At 44.7% G+C, this 11,178-nt stretch overlaps 1 protein-coding gene across 9 annotated transcripts in view; it reads right to left on the minus strand.

Annotated features, from left to right (window-relative positions):
• DNM3 (dynamin 3) overlaps positions 1 to 11,178 on the minus strand; it is a 366,866-nt gene that overhangs the window by 197,823 nt on the left and 157,865 nt on the right. The window lies entirely within an intron of this gene.

Raw genomic sequence — 11,178 nt, forward strand, 5'->3', positions numbered from 1 at the left:
GATGCCTGTAGTTTAAGCTGCAATAAGTCAATAAGCCTGATGCTGACCAGAGTAACTTAGTGACAAACTACACATGGCACTTGATTAAAATCACATTTATGATGTGCTATCAATAAGGGTGAGCAGGTGAACTACACTGAGCATATTACAGCTCCTTAAAAGAGAGGGAGCTAAGATCAGTATATGATAGGTTTTTAGATGTAGGTGTACACATTATTTGCATGCATGTACCCAATTTAAACATGCAAATTGTCAGTGAACAAAAGGCCATCTACAAGATTCATTCTCTGCATACAGAGATAATTTCTAATTTGTATACTTTGGATAGTTTGCAATCATGCACGGTAAACCTTGACAATGTGGCTACAAAGAAAATGTAGTAACAAGCAACACAGAACACAAAATTATGCAAGTCTTTATAGCCAGAATGCATAAACTTAGCCTCTCTCTGGGATTCTGAATTTAAGGAGGCGAGGGATGGAAATTGGCAAATATAAGCTGGCAGCAAAGGTTTTCCCCACGTCTACAACACAATGTCCATCTGTGCCCTTTTTGGGCAGGTATCTACATCCTTCAGGTAAACACCAGAAGATTACGCAACTTTTCTTCCCTTCCCACTGCCACCACTATTCCTTTGATGAGAAGATAAGGGCCATTGAGCTCCCTGCAGCCCCTTTGGGAGAGTAGAAATTATAAGGAATAGAGAAATGAGAGAATGAAGGCTCCTTCCTTTTCCTCTCTGTGCATCTCTCTCTCCCTCTCCCTTTCTCACACTCACACACACACACACACACACACACACACACTCTCAGACTGAGGACGAAGGTACACAAAACTGAGTGTAGAAGAGCCAGGAAAAGAAAGAAGAGGGAATGTAAAAGGTAAAGTGTTAAGGAGCAAGTGGCAGAGAGGCAGTATTAATGAGCCTGAGTCATACAGCACATTGAGAGAAAAAGAGTGCCAGAGGGAATGAGGGTAGGAGTAGTGGGAGAGAGGACGAACTATGGGGAAGAAGTATAGTGCTTAGAAGTTATAACTCGCCTATCAGTTCCTCATTTCTTTTACATGAACAACACAATAGAGTGAGGAGGGGGACAACTGGATGGTTATTCAGCAAGTATGAAGCAGTGTGAGAGTAATTTATCATACATAAGCCTACTAAGTGCAATATTGAGGAATGAAGTACTCGGATACTTCAGAGCTGAGTGTTTTATTTTTCTACCCTAAATGTAACACAGTTACAAAATTTATACATGTATATTGGGGGTGTGCAAAATGGGCCCTATTTGATTCCAATTCGGCCTAAAGCAGGGGCAGTGATTTGATTTGTTGATTTGGATCACTGTCCCTGATTATATTTGGCCAAATCCGAATCTGAAGATTTGATGCTGATACGGAGAATTAGCAGTTCGGATACAGACACAGCTTTCAATGTTTTTTCTGCAAACCTCGAGATACCAGTGTGGCTCACAAACACTGCAAGGCTAGGGCAGATGGAGCGTCCCACAAAAGCACGGGGAGGACCCCCTGCATGCTCAGCAGGAAACCCAGAAATGGACCAGAAATACTTTTGGTCCACTTCCGGGTCTGCCCAGCAGCAGGCTGGGGGGTCCCTTGTGCCCCCCCTGGTTTGGTGATCAGCTGCAGGGGTACCCTGGGTGCCCCCCCAGATCCAGGAGGCACCAGTTGCTGAGCCAAGGGGATGTGGGGGGAGGGCGCCCCCACACACTGCCCAGCAGACCTGGAAGTGGACCAGAAGTGCTTCTAGTTCACTTCTGGGTCTGCTGTCGAGCACACTGGGGAGCTCCCCCACACTCCTGTGGGATACTCCATCTGCCCTGGCATCGCAGCATTCATGAGCCCCCTGGTACCTTGAGGTATGCAGAAAAAAACATTTAAAGCTATGTCTATTTCTGAATCGCTGAATCTTTCCAAATCAATTTGGCGAGATTAAAGGGTCTCCTGATTCAATTAAGAGATTCAGCCACCAAATCAAATCAGGGACCTAAGTTTTGCACACTCTCTGTCTCTCACTCTCTCTTTCTATGGTTTTTTTTTTTAATTATTTTGTTTTGTTTTATTTTAAAGCAGAGAGCCTATTGAGCATTTTCAGGTGTATAACTGTAACAGTGGATCCTAATACAGGTAACCTTAGTGCAGCACTCTAACCCACCTTATGATAAACAGTTGCCAGTTCTCATGATTTTATTGTATATCTCATGATATCTGGTGTGAGGGTGAACTCAAGGGCTAGGGACAGACATTCAAAAAGGCTGAGCCTGAATTGATTCAATCTTTGCTGGTTAGTCTAACCTGGCTAGGCTGAACTGGTTTGAAATTGGACAGACATTCTCTCTGGACTGAAGATATTCAGGCACATGCCTGCAGTGGATCAGGCTAGAAGCTGGGGAGCACTAAAGAAGCCCTCTCTTCCCTTCTGCAGGGAGCTGATCTGAGGGGGCCCTATCCAGCCCCTGGCAGGACTGTCTCATTAGTGACAGAGGTCTGCTTGCATGGTCCCAGCCTTTTCTCTGCTGGCTGCTCAAGGGGTGGGAGTGTTGCCAGCCCCCAACCCCAGGCTAGCACTCTGAGGCAAACGGGGGTGTGCAATGCATGCATCTGTTGATGATACAGAGCTTTTCAATCTCCCTCCTTGCTTCATCATACTGTCTACAGCAAACTGACAGGTGAGCAAGCCAGTCACAGGGTGGTAGAGTGATAGGGGGGTGATAAGTCTTTATCACCTAATTAGCAAAACAATAGCTTCTCCCCATTACTTCAGACTTCTTAAACAGCTTACCAGCTGACCTGTTGATAAGCTCCAAAAGCCCTAAGCAGTCACTGTTCTGTCTGCCTGTCCCAGTGAAACTGGAGAGAGAGATGCACCTTTCAGCATTAGCTAGCATACCACATGCCTAGGGTCTGTAGGGCTGGGGTCCTTACTGTGGGAGATTGGGGAGGGGGGAAGCCAGCAGACCCTGATGTGTCTGCAAGTCTGTGCTGAGCTCCAGCCAGGGCACAGAGGCGAGGGGCCAGCCCTGCTGTGTAGCAGAGAGACCTGCCCAGCCCAGAGAGCATGCCGGGATGCTGGGGGACTGTGATTTAACTTAAACCAGCAAGGGGTCTGGGTCAGACACTGCATAAACCAGTTTGACCCAAATCAGTTAAGTCTGGTACTACATTCAACCAGGTTTATCTCAAACTAGTTTCAGCCATTTTAAACCTATTTATGTGTACTGAACACCTGTTCTGTTTAAACCTGTTTCTGATCACTTAAACTGGCTTATGTGTAATGTCTGTCCCTAGCCAAGGTGTGAACAAACAAAGCCTCCAGAATATGCCTTCATAACTACTACTCAATACTGTGACTCTCTTAGAAAGGCGTTGCCTGAAAAGTAAAAACAAACAAACAAACAAAAAACTAAGGGGAAAATGAATTTGTTCTCTCATTTCAGAAATGTTTTTAGCAGGTCAGGCTGAGGCAGGATTCCCTAGAATAATGGAATTGCAATTTTGGATCTGAGTAATCCAGTAGCCTGTCTTTGATAGTGGGCAGCACTAGATTCTTAACAGAAAGATAACAGGGCACTTTTACATGTGATCCAGGGGTTGGGGCAGTGCTTCAATTACAGCAGCTCCAAGAGCCGCTCCAATTAAAGTGCCACTGCATCTCATGCAACAGCATCCCTACATTTAAAAATGGCAGTGGGGCACTTGAACTAAAGCTCGTTCGACAGCTTTAGTTCAAGTGCCCCCGTCACCATTTTAAAGCATGGGTATACTAATACACAAGATGCAGGAGGCTGCTGGAGCGAAGCAATTGTCATGCTTCAGCAGGCTTGGTTAATCAAGTCTGCTTCGATGAACTGGATTTCCAGCATGTCGCAGCAGCCACCACGCTCATGTACAGATGCCCGCAGAAACTCCATAATTAGCAGAGTTGGGATAAGAATAGCTGTAAGGGCTTTATCTTCCCAGTGACCCTTAATTATCCTCAACCTATTTGGAGCTACAGGATAGCAAATTACTGCACAAAGTACCCAAATTAAAGTGAAGCACAGATTTATAATGATGCCCAGACCCCTTTTTTAAGCTGACATTAACTTAGAACCTCAAAAGATAGACGTAGTTTAATATTTTCCCTTTCAGTGTGCATTATTCTAATTCTATCATTCACCGTGTTGTCCATTCTGTTAGATTAAATAGGTTCTCTGAAGTTACTCACCATCTTCCCTGGACTTAATCAACCTAAATATTTGTGTTGTCTATACTTTTTTTAACTCACTGTTGTTCCAGCTCTTTTCCAAATTACTAATTTATTTTAACACTCCAGTATTAGTATAGAACCTTGAGATCCTCTGCAATTATGCTTTTGCCATGGTAAAAATTGATCATTTATTTCTATCGTTTGCTCCTTTTGCTAAACTTTTGATTCACAAGAATATGTGGAGATAGAAGTTATAATTTAGAGAGGCTCCTAACAAAAGTCTGAGGGAGTTGGGTAACTAAGAGATAGTCCCTCAGTTAAGTAGCCATTTAGTCAGAAACAGATTGCATAAGTCTGCAGAAGTTGCCCACTGCTCCACAATTAAAGTTTGTTGTTCTTCCCATTTGTGTATGTCTATGTTTTTGAATCTGGCAATCATTATATGGTGTCAGAAGTGGCAAAGATGACCAAACTTAAGAGAATTTCAGATGCAAACTGAAAAAACTGGACTTTAAGAGTGAGTGGCATAATGCAGTCCTATGGAAAGACAAAGGCTGCCATTAGTGACCTTCCTGGACACTTAGGGCTACTACAGATGTGCAGTGAGCTGACTCCGATACTCTGGAAATCCAGCATGTTGGAGCAGACTCGATTAATCATTCAATGAGCTTTAGTTCAAAGCGCTCTGCTGACATTTTTCCGTGCAGGGGATGATGATACATGCAACATTCAGGTCATTTTAATTAGCATGGCTTGCTAATTAAAGCACTCCCTGCACCTCCCAGAGCACGTGTAAAAATGCCTTTATTGTCTAAGTAACATGACAGTCAATCAGACGTTTTGCAACTTCAACCTACCCTGCAATATAGCAGAGAACTGGAGAGTATTCAGACAAAAGTTTGAGTGGTACCACCTAGCTGTCACAGGGGCAGAAGAGAAAAATGACAAATTCAAATCCTCAGTCTTTTTGCTTATTGTGGGGGAGGAAGCCCTGGCTGTTTATAACACCTTAAACTTTACAAAAGTCCAAAATTTGCAGTTAAGAGTAATGCTGTCTGAATTTGAGAAGTACTGCATGCCAAAAAAGAATGAGACTCTTGAAAGATACTGATTTTTAAATGCAAATAAAATGAACAAAATATAGATTGCTATATTACTGAACTGAAGAGACAGAGTAAGAACTGTGCTTTTGGGAACTTGACAGAATCTCTGATTAAAGATAGGAGTTTTTCTGGGATTGCAGGCACTGCATTCCATGAAATGTTATTGTGCGAGGGAGACTTGTCCGTAGAAAAGGCAGTCCAAATGTGGAGAGCAGCAGAGCTGAATACACCAAAATGGGCCATTTATGCCACAGGTTTTCAACCTTTTTGGATCAGTGTACCCCAGCAGCTGGACACGGAGTAAAAGGGGATGTGGGGAAGGGAGAGGTGGGTGGCCGAACATGGAGTGGTGGCATCCTCTGCATGTGAGCTTCTCCCACCCCCCCCGTATCCGGGCAGGCAGCACCTGCACAGCACCATGGGATGGTACATGGTGGCACTACATTCCTACCCACCCATGCATACCTCCTAGGGCCTTCTCAAGTACCCCTGCAGGTATGCATAACCCCAGTTGACAACCCCTGATCTATGCAACAGTCATGAAAGAATATAGCCAGAAAAAGCCACGTCACAGTGGAATTTTCCATTGGCAAGGAGACTTTAAGGGAGAAAGAGAAAAAGGGCATTGAAACTGTGGAAAGCAACATGACCTCAAACGTACTCCATTTGGAAAACTCTTGTTTTAACTGTAACAGGAAGAACCATTTTGCCAGGTGTTACAAATCCCAAACACAAAAACCTCAAGTGCATACAGGTGATAGTATACCAAAATAATTTTATACACACATGATAGAATCAAGCAAAATCAGTGAGAGGGACTGGATTATGCCAGTGGAAGTGCAAGGAGCAATGATTTCAACTAAATTGGACACTGAAGCTCAGGTTAATATTTTACTAGAGCACCAAGATTGAATGTTAAAATTAAAATCAAAAGCAAGTCCAACAAACATCAAAATATCTGGCTATTCAAGAACAAATATACCTGTGAAAGGGAGAGGCACTGCTAGCATCCAATATAAAAACAGGGTATAGAAGCTCCCATTAATTATGTTATGGAGGGAGATGGCACCTTTTTTGGGTCTGGCACCTTGTGAGAAGCTGAATCTAGTGTTAAGTGTTTGCTTGCAGTACAAGACACAACATTCATGCCTCTTCATTGACTGTCTTGGCCATCAAGGCCCAAATCTGGACAACCTTATTAAGAAGAAACCATTTGTTCCAGAACACAAGAAGCAACCATGTCCTTGTGGGAAGAAATGTACCCACAGACACAAATGCAAATACTATCATGCAGAAAGAAGAAATCAGCCTCAGCAGTTTGCAGCTTTGTGCCACATGTAAAAGCACACCAGCCAAAAAAGGTACAAGCCAATCCAATCCCAGTAAAAGGACTCAAGTCTATCAAGACTTGGAGGAAAAAAAAACTTACCACCAAAAACAAATCAGAAATTAGATCTGATACTTTGTCAGTCTGAGAAGAAAGTGAAACCTGAAAAACTCACAGAGCCTTGCTAAAAGAGTTGCAAAAAAGAAGACATAGAAAAATAAGTGATATAAAGATTCACTCCAGAGTGAAGTGCTAGTAACCTCTCCTCTGTAGACCGACAGGTGTTAACTGATTTAGCAGTTGTTGTTAAAGAGGGAAGATGGTGTGATAGAAGTTATAATTTAGAGAGGCTCCCTCATAGGAAACTGAGGTAGCTGGGTATTTGGAATATGATCCCACAGTTAAATACCAGGTAGTCAGAGACAGACTTGCAAAGGTCTGCAGAAGTTGCCTAGTGCTCCACAGTTAAAGCTCCACGCCCCTTCTCTTCCTTCCCCTCCCCTCCTGCCCACCACAACAGACTTATCAGCTTTAACTTTTCTTTACTGGCCTTGTGAGGTTCCTTTTCAAAGTCTCAGTCTGGCACTGGCAACCTACAGCCTGCATGTCAGATCCAGCCTGCCAAGCAATTTCTTCTGGCTCATGAGGCCCAGATATTTGCATTTCAGCAGTGAGGGGATTCAGGCCACAAGCACCAGCCCACCTCTGACTGCTGCATTATATCAGTCTGCTACTCCAAAATTGTTGCTGGCCCACCTGATCTAAACAGTCAATCAATTATCTTTTTATCCACTACTGACACTTAAAAAGAATTCTAATAGGTTAGTGAGATACAATTTTTCTTTGCAGAATCATGGTTACACTATATATTACGATCTTCCATGTGACCTTTTGCTTTATTTTTAAATGAATTTTAAAGGTACAGATGTACTGCTTACTGATCTGTAATGCCCTGGGAGCATACCTAGAGCCATATTTGGATCTATTTTAAATTCTTTCTTCCAAATCTTTGGCATGATAGCTTATTTTAATAAAGAATTCACATTAGCCAGCAGTTTAGCAACTTCATTCTCTATTTGGCCATATTCCCCCTCAGAGGCAGAAAATCTACAGTGCCATATACGTGGATGGAAGACTATAATGTTGAAAAATCCGTAAGTTTTGCAACCAAAACTGCTTTGGCCCGAATAGTGCAAGTAGTGACATGACACTGTGCGTAGACCTGCCAGCTCATAAAAATGCTCAAATATAGCAGCTATTACATTTAGACATTATGTTCTTCATAACGACATTGTCCTAATATTAGTCTCAAAAGAAGTAAGAAGTTTGTTGGACTGCCCAAGACACTTCGTTTCCTTCAAGTTAAAAATCAAAGAATATTTTAGGTTTATGGAAAAGGATCTCGTTACAGTGATGAGTGTAGGAGCACAACAAAAATGTTGGCAGGATGAGATACTCATGAAAATGAACATTCATCACCACCTCTGGAAGGAATTTAGGACAAATCCATGGTATCAATTTATTCTTGATATAAACTAACTCATTATGAGCTGAGGTTACAGCAAACAGGAAAGTGACTTTCCATTTAAGAAACTACTGCACTCTAAGTGATTCAGAAGTTTATCAGTATTGTCAGGAACACATTAAAATCCCACAAAACAGAGGGGGGTTTATAACAGAAGATTTCCAATATCTCAAACATCACATGAATCAGATGACTATGGTTGCAAAGACACTTTTGTCTGGAACATTAGAGGCCATAAGGAAACAAGGCATCAAGGGAACATAGATGGAATTAATCTTAAAACTAATCTTAAATTAAATTGGTTAAGTGGTTTTTGGGGATGGAGGGATGGAACATTTAAAAGTGATCACACGGGCCTAAGTCATCCTAGCTTTTCTAATTAAAGCTTCAATGTATTCTGATAGGCCAGCTGAAACACCTGCTCAACACAAAATGCAGCTAGAGCTCTGTTTTCATCAGGAATCAAACTTCTAAGGGAAGGATTCTAAGGGTAGGATGCAGTAAGGTATTTTGGTTTCATTTACCCATCTATGCTGAAACTATCAGGCTGATAGAACTGACCACCAGCAACAGCCATAGGATTCAGAACAGTATTTGCCTGATTCACCATGAGGTTATTGGGTTCATTAAGGCTAGAGACAGACATTCAAAAAGGCTTAGCTTGAACTGATTCAATCTCTACAGGTTAGCCTAACCTGGCTAGGCTGAACCAGTTTGTAACTGCATGGACATCCCCTCTGGACAGAAGAATGCCAGAACATGCCTGCAGTGGCTCAGGTTAAACACCAGAGGACACTAGAGCAGTCCTCCCTTCCCTTCTATACTGCTGAGCTGAGGGGGGCGTGGCCAGGCCCCAGCAAGACATTCTGATTAGGGAGGGACTCCCTCCCCTCGCTGCTCTTGAGCAGCCCAGCAGGGAGTTGATAACATAGCATTTAATCAGCCCATCAGCAAAGCAAAAGCTTCTCTTATTAGATCAAGCTCTTAAGCAACTTTTTCCCACGAAGGAACTAAGAAACATTACCAGCTGACCTGCTGATTAGCTCCAGAAACCCCTAAGTGGACACTGTCCTGTCTGTCTTACACAGACACCTCTCAGCATTAGCTAGTATACCTCAGGCTGGCTATGGTCCGTGATGTGGGAAAAGGGAGCGGGGAACCTCTGCTTGGGGGGGGGAAGGAGGGGCATGGGGAAGCCAGGCAGATGCTGCAGTGCCTGCCGTCTCTGTCAGAGCTCCAGCCAAGGAGCAGAGAGGAGAGGCCAGCCCAGCTCTCTGGAGCAGAGCTCCACCCAGGGCTACAGAGCATCTGGGATACTAAGGGACTCTGGTTTGAGTTAAAGCAGGAAGGGGTCTGGGACAGACATTACAAAAACTGGTTTGACCCAAATCAGTTGTCTGATACTACATTCAACTAGGTTTAATCTTAAACTGGTTCCAGACATTTTTAAACTGGTTTATGTGCACTGAACACCTGTTCTGTTACAGGTTTAAACCAGTTTCTGATCACTTAAACTGATTTATGTGTAACATCTGTCCCTAGCCTAAAACTTTCTCTTTTGGTCAGAACCTTTGCTACTAGGAATTCAGGATGCTGCCCTCTTCCTTCCCCAAAGCATGAAAAACACTAGGCCTGTAAAGAGTGGCAAGTATTTGATTCTGATTCGGCTGATTCAGAGGGACAGCGATTTGATTAGGTGATTTGAATCACTGTCCCAATTCGATTTGTCTGATCTTCACTGATTTGGCCATAGACTAAGCAGGCAGCAGCCCCTGAGGATGCTGAACATAGCTGCCTCTAGCTGGCAAGTCTGTTGTGGTGGGCAGAAGGGGAGGGGCAGGGAGGGGAGGGGCATGTGGGGTGCAGATCAATGGCCCCATAGTGAGGGAGGGATTGGGCCTGGGGCTGGGAAAAGGTGCCCAGCTGGGGCAGGGAGACACGAGACTTGGGGAGGGGAGCTCTTGCCTCTGTGTACTGCCGTGTGCCACCAGTCTGAGAGCTGCTCTTACTGGTGGCTCCTCTGGTAGCTCTCACTGCCGGTCCAAGAAGGCATGGGAGCGGGCGTGTGCCCCTGGATTTGCATGGGGTGAGCTCGGCTGGGCTGTGCTCTGGACAGGTGCTGGAAGGCGCTGGGAGTGGGGGTTATGGCATTCCGCCGCTTGTCCAGCTTCCCCATGCCTCCCAGACAAGACGTGGATCAGGGAGGGGTCAGCAGCAGGGTCTATGTGGAATTTTAAAAGGTGGCTGCAGTCCCCTTACAGTCCCTGATCCACTGTGCTCTGCAGGCAGGCGGAGCCAGGGCTGCGCTCCAGGCTGCAGCTGGGGCTAGCCACCAAGAATGCAGCCCTGGTTCCACCTGCCCCGCAGAGCGCAGCCTGGCAGTGGGCAGCTGGGGGTAGCCTCCTGGAATGCAGCCCAGCCCAGCTCAGCCCACCCCACACAGATCCGAGGGCACACGCCCACTCCCATGCCCCCCCAAACCAGTGGCGTACAGTGGCAGAAGCCCCCCTTTCCCAAATCCCATGCCTCCCCGCCCCAGCTGGGCAGCTTGTCCTAGCCCCAGCCCTAATCCCTCCCTCGCTGCTTCCCTCCCTTCCCACCCACCACAACAGACTTACCAGCTGGAGGCAGCTGTGTCCAGCATTCTTGAGGACTGCTGCCTGTTTAGTCTATGGCCAAATCCCCAAATTGGCACCAATCTCTCTGAATCAATCTGGAGACTTCCAATTCAATTCGGAGCTGTTAATGGGTCTCCCAATTCAATTCCGATTTGGAGATTTGGCTGCTGAATAGGGCCGAATCTCCTCCGAATTGAATTGGCTACCGAAGCTTCACACAGCCCTAAAAAGCTCCCCTTGCTAACGCTGTCTTTTCTTGGTGACATTAACAAATTTCTTGTTTAGGCATTTTGTGAAGTAATTCATTGCCAGTTGCTACTCTACTGAAGAAAAAGCTAACCCACATGAGTATCCTCCCATAACTCAGACTCACTGTAATGGGGACTTCATTTGCTAGG

Source organism: Crocodylus siamensis, chromosome 5, assembly GCF_052110815.1.
Source record: "Crocodylus siamensis isolate JL-2025a chromosome 5, ASM5211081v1, whole genome shotgun sequence".
NCBI lineage: Eukaryota > Metazoa > Chordata > Crocodylia > Crocodylidae > Crocodylus > Crocodylus siamensis.